This window comes from Papio anubis, chromosome 3 (assembly GCF_008728515.1).
Source record: "Papio anubis isolate 15944 chromosome 3, Panubis1.0, whole genome shotgun sequence".
In the NCBI taxonomy this organism is placed as follows: Eukaryota; Metazoa; Chordata; class Mammalia; order Primates; family Cercopithecidae; genus Papio; species Papio anubis.
In genome coordinates, this window is record NC_044978.1 from 2,548,952 (window position 1) to 2,567,356 (window position 18,405).

General features: G+C 40.5%; 1 long non-coding RNA gene across 1 annotated transcript in view; it reads right to left on the reverse strand.

Annotated features, from left to right (window-relative positions):
- Positions 1 to 18,405, reverse strand: part of LOC103884852 — a 55,183-nt gene that overhangs the window by 20,245 nt on the left and 16,533 nt on the right. The window contains exons 2-3 of the long non-coding RNA XR_647660.4: positions 15,450 to 15,580; positions 13,328 to 13,398 (exon numbers count right to left, since the gene is read on the reverse strand). This is a non-coding gene — a long non-coding RNA (uncharacterized LOC103884852). The remainder of the gene's footprint in view (positions 1 to 13,327; positions 13,399 to 15,449; positions 15,581 to 18,405) is intronic.

An 18,405-nucleotide genomic window follows, 5' to 3' on the forward strand; every position in this document is an offset into this window, starting at 1 on the left:
TGGAAATGACTCCTGGTAATGATGCTGTGAACATTGTTGAAATGACAACAAAAGGTTTAGAATAAACTTAATTGATACAGCAGTAGCAGTGTATGAGATTATTGATGCCAGTTTTGAAAGAAGTTCTACTCTAGGTAAAATCCTGTCAAATAGCATCACATGCTGCAAAGAAATCTTTCATGAAAGGAAGAATCACTGTGGCAAATTTCATAGTTGTCTTTTTTCTTAAAATTGCCACTGCCAACTCAACCTTCAGCAACCATCACCCGGATCAGTCAGCAGAGCCGTCAACACCGAGACAAGACCCTTTACCAGCCAACTGATTACAGCTCTCTGAAGGCTCAGGTGATTATTAGCATTTTTTAGCAATTAAGTATTTTTAAATTAACACATATAGATTGGGTTTTTTAGACATAATGCTCTCACACACATAAAAGACAGCAATATAGTGTAAAGATAACTTTTATATGCACCAGGAAACCAAAAATTATTTGACTCACTTTATTGTGATACTCTTATTAAGGCGGGCTGGAACTGAACCTGCAATATCTCTAAAGTATGCCTGTATTGGTTACAAACTCCATCAAACACTACTATAATTTTTGTTTAAGAAGTCATATATATTTGATTCTTATTAGTAGTATTATTATGTAGAGACAGGATCCAGCTGGAGTACAGTGATGATCATGGCTCACTGCAACCTCAACCTCCTAGGCTCAAATGATCCTTCCACTTCAGACTCATGAGTAGCTGGGACTATAGGCATGTGCCATCACACCTAGCTAATTGTTTTTACTTTTTTAAAAAATATTTTTTCTCCACAGATGAGGTCTTGCTATGTTGGTCTCAAACCAAGGCTGGTCTCAAACCCCTGGAGGATCCTTAAATGATCCTCCCACCTTGGCCTCCCAAAGTGCTGGAATTACAGGCATGATCAACTACACCTGGCCAAAAGTCAGGTATATTTTAAATAAATCAAGGATTTAAGCATATAATGATATTCTTTTATATTTAGTTCATATTTATGATTTCTAGTATTCTTCATTCCTTTCTGAATATCCAAATTTTGATCTGGCATTGTTTCCCTGCAGTCTGAAGAACTTTGTATTTATTATAGTATCAGTCTTCTGGAAACAAATTGTTTTTCATTATTTCAAAACATCTCACTTGGTCTTTTTTGGTTCTTTTTTGAAATATATTTTCACTGGAGATAGAATTCTGGGTTAACAGCTTTTTTTTTCTCTCCAATATTTTCAAGATGTTACCCTCATTTTTTCCATCTACTCTTTTAGAAATTCTGTAAATCAGCCTTCACGCACCTGTTGTTTCACCACTGGTAACGTTTCACATGTTTTTCTTCCATGGCTACTTCTAAGACTTCCCATCTTTGGTTTTCAGCAGTCTGACTTTGATTTATCTCATTTTTGTTTCTGTTGGTTCATTTGTTTTGTTTTGTCTTTTCAATCTTGCTTGAAGCTCACTGAGTGCCCTGAATCCATATGTTTGTTTTTCAGTAAATTTTGAAAACGTTTCCCTATTATTTTTATTTTGGCACAATTTTTCTATTTTATTATTAGTTCCTGTTGTTAGTCTCTTCCTGCGTTTAATCCATAAATTAAGCTTCATCATAGGTGTGAAAGTATAGGGGAAAAATGTAGCATATTGTATGCAAGATTTGATAGTACGTAGGGTTTAAGGCACTCACTGGGGGTTATAGAACGCACCCCTGCAGATAGGCAGGGGCTACCTGTACAACATGCTGTGGACAAGCAGTCAAAGAGAAAGTTTAGATGAAGTTCACATGTATATTTGAGGGGCTCCCACCTTTGCTGCTCCTGTCTTCTGGCATTTTATACCTTCTCTTCAGGCTCCTATAACAGCCCCAAAGTCAGACCTCTAATTGCTATCTAATTTTTCAAGCTTGTAAACTGTGGCTATCTTCTTAAATGCTGGCTGTCCCATATGATGTGGACAAGGGGGTGCCCTCAGGGAAAGCACCACACAAATGCAAATATCACCCAGTATAGTCCGCCTCTTTCAAGGGTTGTTTTCCCTCCATTGTCTACCCAATATTAGCCATTTGCTGGTGGCTTCAAATATTTTAAAAATAGTTTTAAAGTATTTTTTTTTTCCTATGGCAGGTTATTCTGATCGTCGTTACTCTGACCTCATTCTATACTTTCTAATAGCACATGTTAGGTGCTCAAAATTGCAATGAGAAGGCACGTGACTCTTTAAATGGTTTCTATATTGTTAAATATTGATGGCTACCTGAAGTATTTCTTAAAAATAATAGCTGACTACTATTTTAAGTTTTCAGATAAGGCCGGAGTTTAAAATAGATCAAAAAGTCAAAGTAGAGGTATATTTTGGATATCTTTGAAACTGAAGTGGGTTTAATAGAAAAATGTTCTAGCTTGATTAAGTAAATAGCCATACACTAAGCATTTCAGTGTGCTGGGAGAAAACCAGGCACTCTAGATACTCATAAAATTCCACCCAAGGAGGAAAGGTGAATTTAATAAAAAATGAGGAAATGAGTTTATCTCCCTTTGTCTGCCTATTTATGATTATGGATAAGAAAAACACATTCTTAAGAACTGAAGTGAGGTATAATAGAATGGATAATTTAATAAAAATTTGCATAATATTCTCTAGTGGGGGTTTCCTGTTATTTCATTTTGAAATTGCTTATGATTATCGATTATTAAATTTATTTATAGCTCCTATTTATAAATTAAGTTTTCTGTCTGTAATTTATGTTGCTTCTGTATCTGTTTACACAAACCCCAAAGTGCTTGTGATTTATTTGTTTATCTTAAAGATGGAATGAAAAGGCTTACTGTACCTTTAAAGACCATAAATAATCTTGACATTGTTCTCTAGGACGGTGTAGGGAGTAGTGCTGTCTGAGGCTTTCACACTGAAGAGTTTCATCCTATTCATGAAGCACTGAGCGGCTTGGTGGCAGTTTCGGATCGCTGACACCAGACAGCAGAGCTAGTATGATGAAGAGCCACAGCCCTCGTTTTGAGGGCTATTATTCTTATTATTCTTAGTCTGAAATCATGCTCAAGAATATGGAGGCTCTCCCTGAAAACTGTTATAGGCGGACTTCTCAAATCCCAGCAGTAGCTGCCCACCAGTTGCCAATGGTTTCTGCTACTTTGCTGTGCAAAGGTGGCACGGGCCCACCTCTTCGGCATGGATTTGCCTGAATCAGCTCAAAGATCCCCACGGTGTTCCTCTCCAATAGGAGAAAAGGGCAGACACCTTTCCTAAGGAGATGGAGGAGCCAAAAATTATTCTAAATGTCCCTAATCTCAACCCTCAGACTATTTGTCACTGATTATATAAAATGGAACAGAGGGCGGGGTGTGATGGCTCATGCCTGTAATCCCAGCACTGTGGGAGGCCGAGGTGGGTGGATTACGAGGTCAGGAGATCGAGATCATCCTGGCTAACACAGTGAAACCCTGTCTCTACTAAAAATACAAAAAATTAGCTGGGCGTGGTGGCGGGTGCCTGTAATCCCAGCTACGCAGGAAGCTGAGGCAGGAGAATCACTTGAACCTGGCAGGCACAGTTTGCAGTGAGCAGAGATTGTGCCACTGAACTCCAGCCTGGGTGACAAAGCAAGACTCCGTCTTCAAAAAAAAAAAAAAAAAAAGAAAGAAAGAAAAGAAAAGAAAAGAACAAAGACGCAGACGCCCTGGGCATAGGAATAATGAACTTTCATGACAAAAAATGAAAGAAAACACCTCCCCCGAGGGAGCATCCACAACGCAGCGAAGCGTTTCACTTTGGGCACAAAATTACTGAAACCTTATCATGTTATTTTTGAAATATCTGAAATCTCCTTGGATAACCACAATTCCGTCAATCCTATTCTGTTATGCTTTGGTTGCACTGATTTTTCTGAAGGGTTGGGTTTCTATTGTGACGGCAGTGGGGAGAGAAAGAAGCTATTGATAGCAAAGGTATAGTGTAATCGGTAGTACTAAACCAAAACCAGGACATATCATCCAGTAAAGAATGTGTACGCCACTTCTAAGTATAAAAATAAATCTTGGCAGATGAGGCTTGAGTATCAACATATTGGAATTTCCAAGATAATATTATAGTTCATGGGGCGAATAATATAAAAAAGAATTTCCGAAAACTCAGGGTCACATCAGCATATTCAGAGCACGCAGCCACCGTGGGTAGAGTGTGCAGGGCAGCAGCTTGTTGAAGAACTGCTTCCGGCTTTTCTCTGAATGGCTCACAAAGAGCATGGAGCCAAGAAGCCGAGGTGAGACCGCTGTGATGGTGACAACGGACAAGGCCCACAGAAACTCCTTCATGGTCGCTGTGGTTGTATAAAACCACCCAGTGCGACTTGGCTGGGACAACATTGGTTCAAATCCAAGGAAGCAAAGATTCTGGTGTATCATAGTCTATGAAAATAAAATAAATCAACAAAATAAAGTCACAGTGTACATCTCGTGTGTGTTTTCTGCGTACACTCAGCTCTGTCCCCAGATGGCGGGGTTAAGTGGCTTGGAAGAGGAAAATGGAAGAGTCCTGCGAACTGAACCCGCGTTCTCAAGGGCCTGCGGCGTCCTGAGGGGATGGGAGGCCCCTTCTCATCCTGTGGGGTGCCAGGTGAGGCCTTGTAGGTAATAAATCTCCGATTTTGATTTCAAAGTCCTACCGGGCAGGATAATTCTTGTTGTGTGGTTCCTAGAGCAGCGCTACGAGCGTTGGAACATTTAATCAGTGCTCCTGGATAATGAATGCAGGGTTTCACAGCACAGCATCCAATCGGTCCTGAGAGAAAACCACCCGAGTCTGAGAACTCCGTGCTTTCTTCCCAGCTGCTGCGGAGCGCGTTCCCCGGCTCGTCAGTGCGAAGCATCTCAGGTAAACAGCCGCTTTCAGGCACCTTGAGCCGCCCCCAAGGCCAGGCCCAGGCCCGGGGACGGCTCAGAACAGAACACAGATTGCACGGTCCGCCTCACCGAAAAACCCAGAAACCCGACAGCGATTCTCACAGGCCCACTCGCACCTCAGGCCGTTTTGCAGGAAGGTCACGACGCCCCCAGACTGCCAGGAACCGAGAAGCACTCAAGGCCCAGAGGTCCTTCAAACGACTTGAGAGACTGTGGAAAGGTAACTCAGCTCTGCTACCCAGGACACAGCCCTTTTCCCACGCGAGGACACGCTCAGCGCTGCCTCTTCCCCACCAGCGTCCCATTTCCAAGCGCAGGCAAAGCCCCTGCAAAGCGGTCAGGCCCAGGGCAGCCGCGGGCTGGGAGGGAGGGCTGCCAGGTCCCCGCAGGAGTCCCAGGGCCGCTTCCAACTCTGCTGTGTCTTCCTTGTTTCCTGCCCCAACCCGTTTTCAAATTCGACTGATTCTGTGAGCTACCCAATATCCTAACAGTGCTTTTCCTTTTACTATAACTGGAGTCCATTTCTAGTTTTTCTTTTTTTTTTTTTTTTTAATGAAAGAAACTTAAGATAGGAATGATTCATAAACGTCTTTACTATCAAGGTATATTGAGAAATAGAATAATTAAATTGGGAACAAAATTTATTCAGTGAAACCATTTTGTTTAAAGATATTAATATACGCGTGGCAAAACAGAAAAATGGATACTAAACATTTCATAAGGTATGTATGACACCTTTGGAGAATAGGTTTGTTTCTTTGACCTCCTTATATATTTGTGTTTTCATTTTTTAACCAAACTATATTACTATGAAATAAGAAATTGAAATACTCATGACTAGAAAAGTTCATCAAAGAATCTGATTTTTCACAATCCTTCTAATCTACATGCTCTTGTCGCTTCAGCTATTAGACACAGATGTGTTTACACGCAGAGCAGCAGCGCATTAAAGACCAGCGCCCAGTGGCAGAGGAGGAGGAGCCGTCGCAGAGCTCCTTATGATCAGGAGGTCACAGGTAGCAATAGAGGTTGTGCATGGCTATTTACTAAAGAGAGTTAGAAGTAGAAATTTAGCATGTTTTGTAGAGGGGTAGGGGAAGGTGAGGAGTGGGGGAGGAAGAGAGAGAGAGAGAGAGAGAGAGAGACAGATCAGCCTAAGACCAATAATTCAAATTCACCTAAAAAACTAATTAGCAGACATTGCACTCTACTAGCTGTCAGGTACTGCAATAGATAGTTTTACTTCCCTGTTTTTCCATTAACTCTTCTTTTACATTTTTTTGGTTGGTTAATTAATTTTTGTGTGTGTCAGTGAAAAAATATGTTGAATTTCACCAGCTCTTAAGTGCAGAACTAAGACTTAACCCCATGATCTCTGACTCCAAGTTCATTGCTTCTTTCGCTCGATCCACACACGCAAGGATTTAGTGAACTATATGTGAAATTTACAAGGGAGGCTGGGGATCAAACACAAATTCTCTAACATCTGGGCTGTTGCATCCAGGAGAGATTTTGGCAGTAGATAATTTGGCAGCTGCCAAGCAGCTCCCATCTTCAGCTAAAGCAACTCATAGCCTCCTGCTCAGTGCTGTCTTGACTCTCCAGCCTTGTGAGGTTTACAGGCTCTTCTACAACAGATAGACGTGTTCTCCCATTATCCAAACCCTTCAGGAAAGAGGGGTTCACAGTTTGGTTGCAAGAAGGAGTTCAGAGTTTTAAATTCATAGAACTCATACCTCGGGCTCTGGAATTCCTTATATTGTTCTCGTCCTTCCATATTAGGAAGAAGCCTCAGGATAAGGTGGAATTATTGGTGGTGGATTACATACCCCGATTATTAGCAGGACACATTATTTACGTATGTTGTGTTTGATGTTTTGTTTTCAGGTTCAATGATAGATGGGCACTTCCATTCCTGTCTAGTCTTGTTTATGACCAGGAGACACCATTTACAAGATGACTTAGCTCAAGCTGGAGCCATCTCTGCCACTAGAGAGAACTAGCTGGTGTCCGTGGATGGATTTCACTGCATGAGCTTAGTGACTGTCCTCTCTCAGTTCTGAGGGACAAGAGAGGACCCAAGCAGAGCACCCGAGTCCCACACGCTGTCCTCCCTGCCCCTTTGTGGAACAGAAGTCCTGCTTTTTCTTGATGATAGTGTCAGTTACATTTGCCGAGTTGGTGACTTTTTTGCTCAGCTGCTACTTCCTAGTGAACCCAAAGTGGCTTGGAACTCAAAGTGGCCAAGCAGCAGTCACAACTTAGAGCTGAATAGGACTCTTGCGTCTTCTGATGAAAGTGCTACCCTTTGAGGACTAGGATCTCTAATCCTATAGAACCCAGAGTCGCCAGAATGGAAAGCCCAAAGTCTCCCAGTGCCTACAGAGACTGACGGTAAGCAAGTTCACCTCTGATTGCGCTCCTGGCGCGTCTGACCTATGTTTTGTTCCTATGTGGGACACAGTGCTATTTAAAGTCTTTGCTGCAATGTGGGTGCTGCATTCTGGAGGACTGTGACTCATCTTCATAAAATGTCACCGCTGAGCTGGTGCTTCAGCTTTACTGTCAGCAGGCCTTCTAATGTTCTGTTGTACCTGCAGCTTTCAGGGGCATATTGTGTAATATGAAAGATGGATCCCATGCCATCCTGCTTTCAAATGCCCGTTGCTCTGAAGTGGGTCCACTTATCTGATATAATGCCATGTGGAATCCTGTGATAGTGGATCAAGCACTCTGTAAGCCCTTGGAGTAGGAAAGACAAACCCAAACATGGAATATATGTCTACTTCTGTGAGAATGCACTGTTTGTCTTTCCATAGTAAAACAGATCCTTTTCTCTAAGTGGCCTTTTGATCGTCTTCAGAGATGGTGCTGTCTTGGGTACCTTGTGGGGGTCTCTGTTGCTGGCAAGTTGGACGTTTGGTGAAGAAATAGCTTGACCAGACTTGGTAAGTAGAAGCCAATCATCACCTCTGTTTATTTCACTGGGATCACTTTGTAGTTGTGCTCTTTGTGCCAGGGCTGGAGTGGCCAGTGACAGAGGCTTACAGATGTCCATTAACCAAGTTATTCTGTATACTTGGGGTCTAGTGTCTTTTATATGTGGATGTTCTCTTGTAGACACATGTGTAACACACATGTTAATGTGTGATCTTCATACTTAGTGTTCATGCCCATTTGGCCACCTACATGCCTCTCTCTCAGACATCTTTGTTCTTGATAATTTAGATTTCTTCTTCCAGGTTCCTGAACAGCTTGGTCAAGCCATTAGCCACTGTTCATGAATCTGTATATAATCTACCACTGGGCCACTTATCTGCCTGAAATTCTGCCAACTGTGGGAATTTGTCGTCGCCACAGTGTTCTAAGGCCATGCCTAAGTAATGCTGTAGTGGGTAGCTCTTCTGTGATACTGGATTGCATCCACGCTCCAGGTCAACTCATTTATAATTCAACCTTGGATTTTCTGTTTCCTCTCGTCAGATATTTCCAAGAAATTTCCCCCCCTCCACCACAGGGACATAAGTATGACATGAGAGAGAGGTGCTGTGTGATGAAGGAAAACATGGAAATCTGGGATGCCTGGTTGTGCAATTTGCTTGTACTTGCTGGCTCTGCTCATGTTTGATCCTGAATGTGTCGCTTTCGTCAGATGATGGAGATTTTTCTGGGTCCACCTGACCCAGTTCATGAAGGACAGTTCCCTGACCCAGTTCATGAAGGATATGCTGCACTTGATGTACGATAGTCAGGTTCACTTACTGTAGCAGGGACCAGTAATAGGCCAGGAATTGTTTCTCCAAAGGTACATCCTTCTCCACTGCAGACAGTTTGGCAATGCTCCTCACTTCTGGGGGCCTGTGCTGTGACTTCCTCACCGGGCTCGCCATATATTCCACATGGCATATTTTCCCACTGCAGGAAACTCTGATATCATAGCGTCTCCTGAGCTGAGTGGCCCCAGTGGCAGGGCTGCATGCACCAAAGTCTGGATGTGATGCAGAGCTCTTTCTTGCCTGTGTCCACTTTAAGCTGGCGGCCCTTTTTGTCAGTAATAAATAGGCCTGATCGGTATTCTCAGGTGTGGATTATGTGACCTCCAAAACCCAAAGAGACTTAAATTTCTTCATGGTGGGAGGTGTAAGATGAAATAATTTATATTTTAATTTTCATGGCATGCCCGTGACTCCTTCTTAAAATTTTTACTGATGTCAAAAAAATTCTGAATATTCATATGGTTCATCTCTCATCCTCTGAAGCCCATGTGTCCAAGCAAGGCCTCTAACATGCTAGCCACTTCTTGCATATCTGTTCTGACTAACGTGATATGGTGGATAAATGTCATCATCTGTGGGTTATCCTGACAGTTCAGATCACTGCAGATTATATTATAACGGGGGAGGGAGAATTAACATTGTCCCAGGCAAATCTGTGAAAGACACTTTTGTATATTGCATGTGAATGCAAACTGTTTTGGATTCTCTTTTCTGATAGAAATAGGAAAGCAATCATTGGCCAAATCAAGGTCACAGAGCATGTACTTTAGGTCTTATCAGTCAGTTCTAGCAAAGATACAGGATCTAGCATGGAGGCTGCAATTCAGACCATGACTTGTCATCCTGAGGATCCTCTGGTTTCTGGAGGAGCCAGACTGCTGAGTTAAATAGAGATATGAAAATTATCCTTCAGATCCCATGGGAGGCACTAATTTCTGTTCTGCCCCTCCTCACCCTGAGGCACAATACTAATTCACTATTTTGGCTGTATAGGAGACTAGTTTCAGGGACATTCACCTGGTCTTCCCACAATCATTGCTCTTATTCTGTAGGCAAAGGATCCAATGTGGGACTGTAACTACTACCAAATATGTCTATTCCAATTATATGTTTGAGGGCTGGAAAAATTACCCTTGAGCGGGTTAACAGACCGTGTGGACCCACCATGAGCCTGGTGTTGAACAGAATATCATTTTCTCCCTGCCCCTCATATTGCCTCATTAGAGCAAAGGGACTCTAATGCCGTTTCAGGTTTCTGGGTACTAACATCAACTCGGGCTTTGTTACCAGCATTCCTCATTTTTAACAATCATTCTCCAGTGTGAAGTAAGCTGAGTTAATGATCCTAGGTTCTTCTGGGGAAGGATGGAAAGAATCGTTCCTTATAACCACTTGCTGTGGTGTTACGGGGTCCTTCTTCCTGGAGACCCCATTCCTCTTCAATCAAGGGGTTCTAAGTGTGAAAACTGGCTCTGGTCCAGAAGTAAGGCACAAGAAGCTGTCTATCCCTGTAGATGGCGGACAGCTGTAGACTCTCTCTCAAATCAGAACCTCAGCAGGGACGGCATTACAGGGAGATCTCGTGGTGGATTGTTTTGCTACTACACATTCTCATTTATTTTTAAAAAAATTCTCTTTGGGAAAACACATTAGACTAAAGAAACCTTAATCAATACTAGTTTTAGATAATTATAGGAGGAACCTGTCAGATTTAGTGAAAAAGGAGACCGAGATTGCACACACCTTAGTGATTATGCCTGAGAGTATGGCCTCACTATTGCAAGTGTTAGCTATCATTAGCAAAAGACCTTGAAAGATAACCCTTAAAAACAATAACAAAAGTGGTTACATTGTGAGATCAAAATTAGACACATACGAAAATTTTTTAAAAAAGAAAACCAAAACTGTTTTAGTGCTATAGGAATTGACAGTCAAGGATTATAACCAAATACTCAGTGGCAACATCCTACACTGATTCAAAAATTTCAATATCTCAAGACACTGAAATGTAAGTGATGATCTTGGACTGTAGGGAAAGTGTGAGATGATTCAAGAAGTGGAACTAGCAAAGATCAAGTCACTGATGTTAGAGGTGCAGACAAACGAGGTGGCTAAGTGGTTTCTGCCTCCCTTGATCCTGAGTGCGTCAGGCTCATGATGTGGGTCTCTCCTGACCCCATGATCCATGGAAAGGCCTACCGTTTACCTGGTGATCCTCTTGTGGCACTAAGCCTGGAACCACATGACAGCTTTCCTTGAAACAGTCCATGCTGTTCTTCACTATAGCTAATCCAATCTATGCAGAATCACATTTTAACTCAAATACGGGGAGTCACAAAGGAGAAAATTTGATATAGGAGAAATACGCAGAAACATGGAGAAAACAGAAAGGAGAATGGAGCAGCAGAAAACTTGACTTTAGAATTAGCGAAAATGTAGAAGAATAAAAATTCTGTGTGTGTGTGTATAATATTGCTCAGAGATAAATGCATTTTGTTATTTTTGGCATTTTATTTTATTTTATGCTTTGGGGCTTTGTAGACAGCTTTAGGAAATCTCATTTAGTGGACAGTTGGCCTATTTCCTAAAGTTTATCAGAAACCTATTATACTTTAGTTCTCTCCTGAAGCATTTATTCTTGGCTGTGGATTGCCCACAAATTCAATTAGCACAATCTCAACTCAATTCACCAAATATTTAACAGCAAGACTGAGCAGAATGAGATTGAAAAGGGATTCCTCTAACACACAAGTTGTAGTTAGGCTACTAAGAATAACTGCAATTCGTATTCTAAAATTTTCCCCTTAAGATTGGGATAAAATCAAAGCGATTATTGTAACAGCAATAACAATAACCAACATTAGTATAGCACACATATTTCTACAGAACTGCTTCACAGCCATCATTTTTGTTATTCTTTTCAATAACCCTTCGAAGGCAACTAAGCGTTACCGAATACAGTCTTGATACAATATTGATCTGACTGGGGAAAATGTGAAAACAACCATTTATCTTTGTAATACTGATAAGAAAGCCTAAAATGGCTTGGGCAGTTTGTAACGCACTACAGTTTATACTTTTGCTCAATATTTTAGCATAGCCTTTTAACCCAGTTCCATAATAACAAACCATGTTTTTCTTGTCTCAAAGTATTTATCCTCATCTAACTGTCACCTAACAAACCACTGGCTATTGTTTTCACAAATATGAAGGGGAAAATAACAATCATCATTTACGTTTTCTAATAGTAGATATCTATCCATGCATGCAACAAAGCAGTGTGAAATCACTCTGCCCTACACCTGCTAGTCTGGCATCTACTCTAGGAGGCTCCTGTACCTCATCATCCTCAGCTGATTCTTCCTTCCACTTTTCCTGAGGAAACCTTTGTGCAAAGTATTTGCACTGACTGCAGGATGAATGAAGAGGCTACATTGAAATCTTCACTGAGCTTCCTTTGAATCTCTGGAATTCAAAACCATCAAATACTTTTTTTTGGGAAACTGCAGAATGTTACTCTAAGAACTAAGTCTGCTCTGAACAGGTAGCACATTTTCCTGCACTCCCAGAAGCAAGGAGTCACAAGGAATTGTTTTAGAAACCTTTGGCCCCAACCTTCTCTGACCGTGATCGGGTATTTTAGTTACCATGATGCCAACACAGATTTATACTGCTCTTCCTGGAAGAAAAAACCTTAGTATCTATGTGCCTTAAGACATAGTTATGGTTTTAAATTCTAGCCATTATTTCTTAGGGAATCTGTGGTGGCTTTTATAACAGACATAGCACCTGCCTGTGGGTCACCTGGCCTTGTGGACTGCTCGACTCAAGCCAGCCCCTGGGTTCATGGTGCTCTTCCTTGCCTGGCTCACTCGTCTCTTTCCTAACAGAAGCTGCTGACGGAGACTGTGCAAGCCTTCATCTTTCACAAATTTCTGACGCTCTCTGGATGTGTATGGAGATCCCCAAGGCCCCAGAGCAGTGCTGTATAGTTGGGGGTTTCTCCTCTGCACCCGAATTTTCTACCTCTAACCTAAAAAGGCAGAAGGCTTCATAGGAGCCTGCTCTGATTCCATGGAAATGAGTATATTTGTAAGAGGCTTTGCTAAAAATCCTTGATTTTTTCATGACACTGAGTTTTTATGAGAATATTATTTCTCAATCAATCCCATCTCTCTTTTTCTCTTTCAAAATTTCATGTCATCTTTGTTACTCTCTAAGGTGCTTTTATTCCCTTTTGCAATCAAGGATGGGCAAGCTGCCAGGCAGATGTTATAAATGTCTCCATCTCTGTGAGAAGATATATGCCGTTTTAACATGACCCATAAGACTGCAGTTATGATGCAGTTTTACCATGACCCAGATAAGAAACTCTTCAATAACACAGAGGAGAGTTTAATTATCACATCACAATTTTGCTATTTTTTTAATGCACTTTGGCTGTGAACCCAAGTGCAAGGTGCAAAATAAATTTTAATGCCGTTGTCTTAATTTGGGTCCCCATAAAGCAAAGGCTGTGTTGGCATATGCTACTCTTTTGTTAGAGAGTGTAAACTTAGGGAGACAGGAGTGGAGGGAAAAGAGCAGTGAGATGGGAAAGGAGGGAGAGTTACTCACTTCTGGTTACAAGTTACTCTTGCCCACTCAGCCTCCCAGGCAGGCCCATGTCCATGGCAATTCTTGCTCACCTGATGGTAGTGATTAATGGAAGATAGTTATATATTTTCCAAAATAGAAATTCACATCAACTATTTAAACTGTGTCCAGAAATAGACTTAATATCCAAGCAATGCCATCACAATTTTTGGTAATAACCCAGCATGAAATTTTTATTTACTGACAACATTGAAATGATTCATTTTTTTCAGACTTGATGAAATCAATACATTTAAATTAGTGTAAGATTTAAAGCCTAATAGATAATCTCCTCTCCCTTCACACCCTCCTCCCTGTGCCACAAACACAGATGTGTACTAGAAAGGCCCCCTAAAAAACAAAAGGTATTTATGGTTAGAGGGAAAAAAATGAAACAAAAAGAGCCACATGCCGTGTTATAGTGACAACATAGGGTCTCCTCTTTGCAAACTCTTGAAGAGGGAAAAGGACATCTTCTCATGTCTTGTATGCACACACTAAGGAACTGACTTAACTGATGGGTTCAATATATTTCTGAATATAATGATTGATATGGTTCGGCTGTGTCCCTCCCAACTTCATCTTGAATTGTAGCTCCCATAATTCCCACGTGTTGTGTGAGGGACCTGGTGGGAGCCAATTGAATCATGGGGGTGTTTCCCCCATACCGTTCTCATGGTAGCGAATACATCTTACAAGATCTGATGGTTTTTAAAGGAGAAACCCATTTGCTTCCTTCTCATTACCTCTTGTCTGCTGCCCTGTAAGACGTAGCTTGTGCCTTTCACCTTCCGCCATGATTATGAGGCCTCCTCAACCGTGTGGAACTGAGTCCATTAAACCTCTTTTTCTTTATAACAGACTAATACAATGATTGAATTAGAATCAAGTGACTGGCCACAACTAAATTCTACAGAAATCTCAGGCTTTTCTCACACTGTGATTTTATCTCAGCTTAGAAGTTCTGACTAGTTATTTCATTATTCACACATGTAATATAGTTATCCTGTCTATAAACTCAGTGGTTAACATTTGACCTCATTTGTTTTGTTTGTTTTTCAAATAATGAAGCATGTGTGAGCCAGATATCATCACTATTTTGCCTGATTTGCAAAATTCACTTCCACCCTTTTAAGACCAAGATACCCTTAGGCTAGATCAAATTTAATGAGATGACCTCTCTTGCATAATTCCCATCAAAGATGTACGGAGGGATGCCCTTTTACTACATGTATAATTATCGACCAATTTTATAAAATGCTCAGCAACATGCCTGGAAGAAAACTCACACAGATTGATATATGTGATGAGAAATTATTTCCACAATTTCTTATTCCCTCACTCAATCTGCTCATGGCCATGGAAAACACAAACATGGAGGAATGTGTTTTAAAACAGTAGCAACTGGATGAATGGGTCATTTGCCTGAAATGCAATAAAACAGGAGATTCTGGCTTCTATTATAATAAATATCTGCAGGACGGTGATGTGGGATGTAGCTCAAGGAATCTTACCCTGGGCTCTATGAGCAGCAAGAGGCTCCACAGCCCCATCCCCGCATTTATTCCAGGTGCATTTTCACAAGTACCACTGCCCTATTCATGTGAATCCCTCCTGTATTAGTAGTAGGTAAGCAGAGGTGGGCAGGTGGCATGGGATGCAGGAAGATGGATATTTGAATGGGAACAGGAACATAACAAGGAAGTACGGCAAAATTCAGAGGCAATTAGCTCTGAAGTCAGGTAGGACTTACAGTATGGTCCTCATGATGAAACAGTTGCTTCCCTCTGTTCTGCCGTATGTGCTTATTGGTTGATAGCCTAGAGGAATAATCCTTGAAATTTCTGACTTATAAACTCAGTATAGCCAACTGAGAAAAATCCCGAGGGTATAAGAAGGGAGGAAATCAACACAAAATCAGTGAGTGAAACACTTCAAAGAGAACACAGTACCAGGTCTGAGCAGAATGCTTTATAAAAGTAGAGTTGGTTCCTAAAAGACTGAAATCTTTGTTCAAAGGAACAGATAAAAGAAACTTCAGGGCAATTTTGAACGTAGTAAAGACTTTGTATTTGATAGCATTACCATATTATTACCCACGTACCTCCAATATAGCTGTATAGTTTTTTAGGGCTATCAGAAGTCAAAGGTAGTACTAATTTTTCTGTTAGTGTAGAACATCTGAGTTGCTCGGTTCCATTCAGCATGCTTTGAAAAGGGACATCTTCTCAACTACTAAAATCGAAAATGGATTAGAATGCTGATTCATTTGAGGATTTTATTTTATTTATTTATTTATTTATTTATTTATTTATTTATTTTGAGACAGAGTCTCACTCTGTCACCCAGGCTGGAGTGCAGTGGCACAATCTCAGTTCACTGCAACCTCCGCCTCCTGGGTTCAAGTGATTCTCCTGCCTCAACCTCTCAAGTAGTTGGGACTACAGGCACACGCCACCATGCCCGGCTAATTTTATTTTTAGTAAAGATGGGGTTTCACTGTGTTAGTCAGGATGGTCTCGATCTCCTGACCTCATGATCTTCCCACCTCAGCCTCCCAAAGGGCTGGGATTACTGGTGTGAGCCACCGCGCCTGCTAAGGATTATATTTTAATTCTGTACTTGTCATTCATTTTATTTCTCCAGAAAAGCTTGAAATACTAAGAATTTAAGAATTTAAAAAAGTGATTCAATACCCAATTAAATAGAATGAGGAAAGTTTAATGTAACAAAATTAACAATGTATGAAGGATGGTATTTTAGATATTTGATATTTGACAATTTTTGTTTGTTTTCCACACAGGACACCCAGTTTGCATTGTAAGCACAGCGCTATCCCTCAGCTTTACTGACACTCTCTGAAGCACTGTGATGTCAGTGATCATTTTTATGCCTGAAACTGGGTTTCAGCCCCTTTAATTAGAAGACCAGGCAGATGTGTGTGTATACAAATATATATGTATATAAATGTGTGCATCCATATGTACATATGTATACACACACAACCTATGTTGTACAGGCTATATGTTAAACAGATTAAAATGTCCTCATAAATAATTATAAAGCAAGGTTTCCTTGACTGTGCTTCTATCTCAGATATCTGTAACAAAACTCAGAAAGAGGCCAGTGTAGCCAACGGTATCTTTTTCAGAGGTAAAGCCAGTGACAAAAATACTATCTTTTTCTAATTTGTTTGTGATGTGGCTGATGTGCCTCATTATTCAGGAGTCCCACTCCTGTTTCAGATATTAGCTTGATCAAAGGTTATCATTTTATGACACCTGATCCCTGGGCCGCATGTCATTATATTATACCCGGCATGGTTACCCTGTATAGGCTGCCCTGAACTTGCAAAATCTCACAGAGCCTTAGTGAAACCGTTTTTCTACATATTTTGTTGTCATCTATCCTTTTAAGAGCTCTAACACAAGCCTCTGGTACGTGTCAGGCAGGGACAAAGTGGAGAAAGAAAACCACAGAAGCAAGGCCTTTCACAGTGACTTATTATCCTGGGACCCAATTTGAACACCTAGAAACTCTGCCTCCTGCAGTGAACTCTTCCTGAGTCGCTTGTACGTGACCAAACACATCTGAATCCTTTGGAGAACAAAGTGTAGACTCAAAACGTTTCCTACGATATGACAGTGAGAAAGGAAGATACGTCCACGTTAATTCAAATTTTACAACAATACGATGCATTCTACCCCAGATTCACACACACACCATAAGACCAAATGCCGACCCCGGGCGGATTAAAGAAATTCGTGAACATCATGAGAAACTAATCCTTAATTTCTCCATAGTAATTTCAAGATAGACGATGTCCCACTCGTGAAACATCTTAAAGTTCTGTAGAAGGGTGCTGTCATTAATACATCAGTACATGCCTCTGTGTGTACCTAATTATCACCTACGTTTACTTCATGCTGCTAAAAATGTTTCTCAAGGGAAAATATCATGGCTCATTAGCTCGCAAAATTAGTTGAAAGAGTTCGATACCCTATAATGCAGGGGAATTTAATTTTTCTATTATTCAAAGTATTGCCTTTTAGTTCATATGGATAAAATATATTATTGTGATTTATCAAAAAGTATGTGTAGTAAACTATTGAAATAAAACATATGATGAAACCACTCACTTATTTTTGCTGACTTATCATTCCAAGCGTTAGTACATATAATTACCATTTATATGGGGTCATTCACATACATATCAAAAAAGACTTTTTTCCAAGAAAAAGTTTCATAGCATTCAAATCTCACTGTGTCTTTTACCAAACAGTTCACATTCAGTTTAATTTTATTGTCCATATCTGGATTGGAAATTGTTTCACATTTTTAAAAAACTATTCTTATTACAAAGTATCCTTCACATCTCACAAACTAATTAACTTTAGTAAGGACACCTAATTAATTAAATATTCCTAACTGTAGATGTTGTTGACTCAGGTTAAAGATATCTGACAAATAGTAGCAGTGCCTGAAGTTTGTGGGGTCGATAAAAGAGTTGTCATGCCAACTGCACAGTCACTGTGTGACCACAGGGGGAAGACACGTGCCTCTCTCAGCCTTCAGCTGGTTCGACTGTGCTCTACCATGTGAACCCTCCTATCACCATCCCCACTTGTACATTTCCATTGTTGTGGGATACTCGAACTGTTCAGTTATGTAATTGAAATTCATGGATTCCTATGATGATGAATGATGCATATGGCTTCAAGACATGAGATTTACTCTTGAGAACACATTCTCTTTATGTTAGTATTAATAATTTTGATTATCCAGTTTTTACATAAGCCAAAGTCCCAACATAATGTAAACCAATGTACTAAATCTAAAAGATAAAATTCATCCAGTCTTCCAAAAATTATTTTCACCTTTTTATTTGTACTTTCATGACTCAGAAGTCTTTTTTTTTTTTCTTTTAATTATAACCATTTGACTTTCTTCTGTTGATTAACGTTGTTCCAAAAAAGGCCAAAAAGAAAGGAAAAGGCACTACGGCATATTTGTTGCTGCACGTATTCAATTTGAAATTGTATTGACCACTGGAGTCAAAC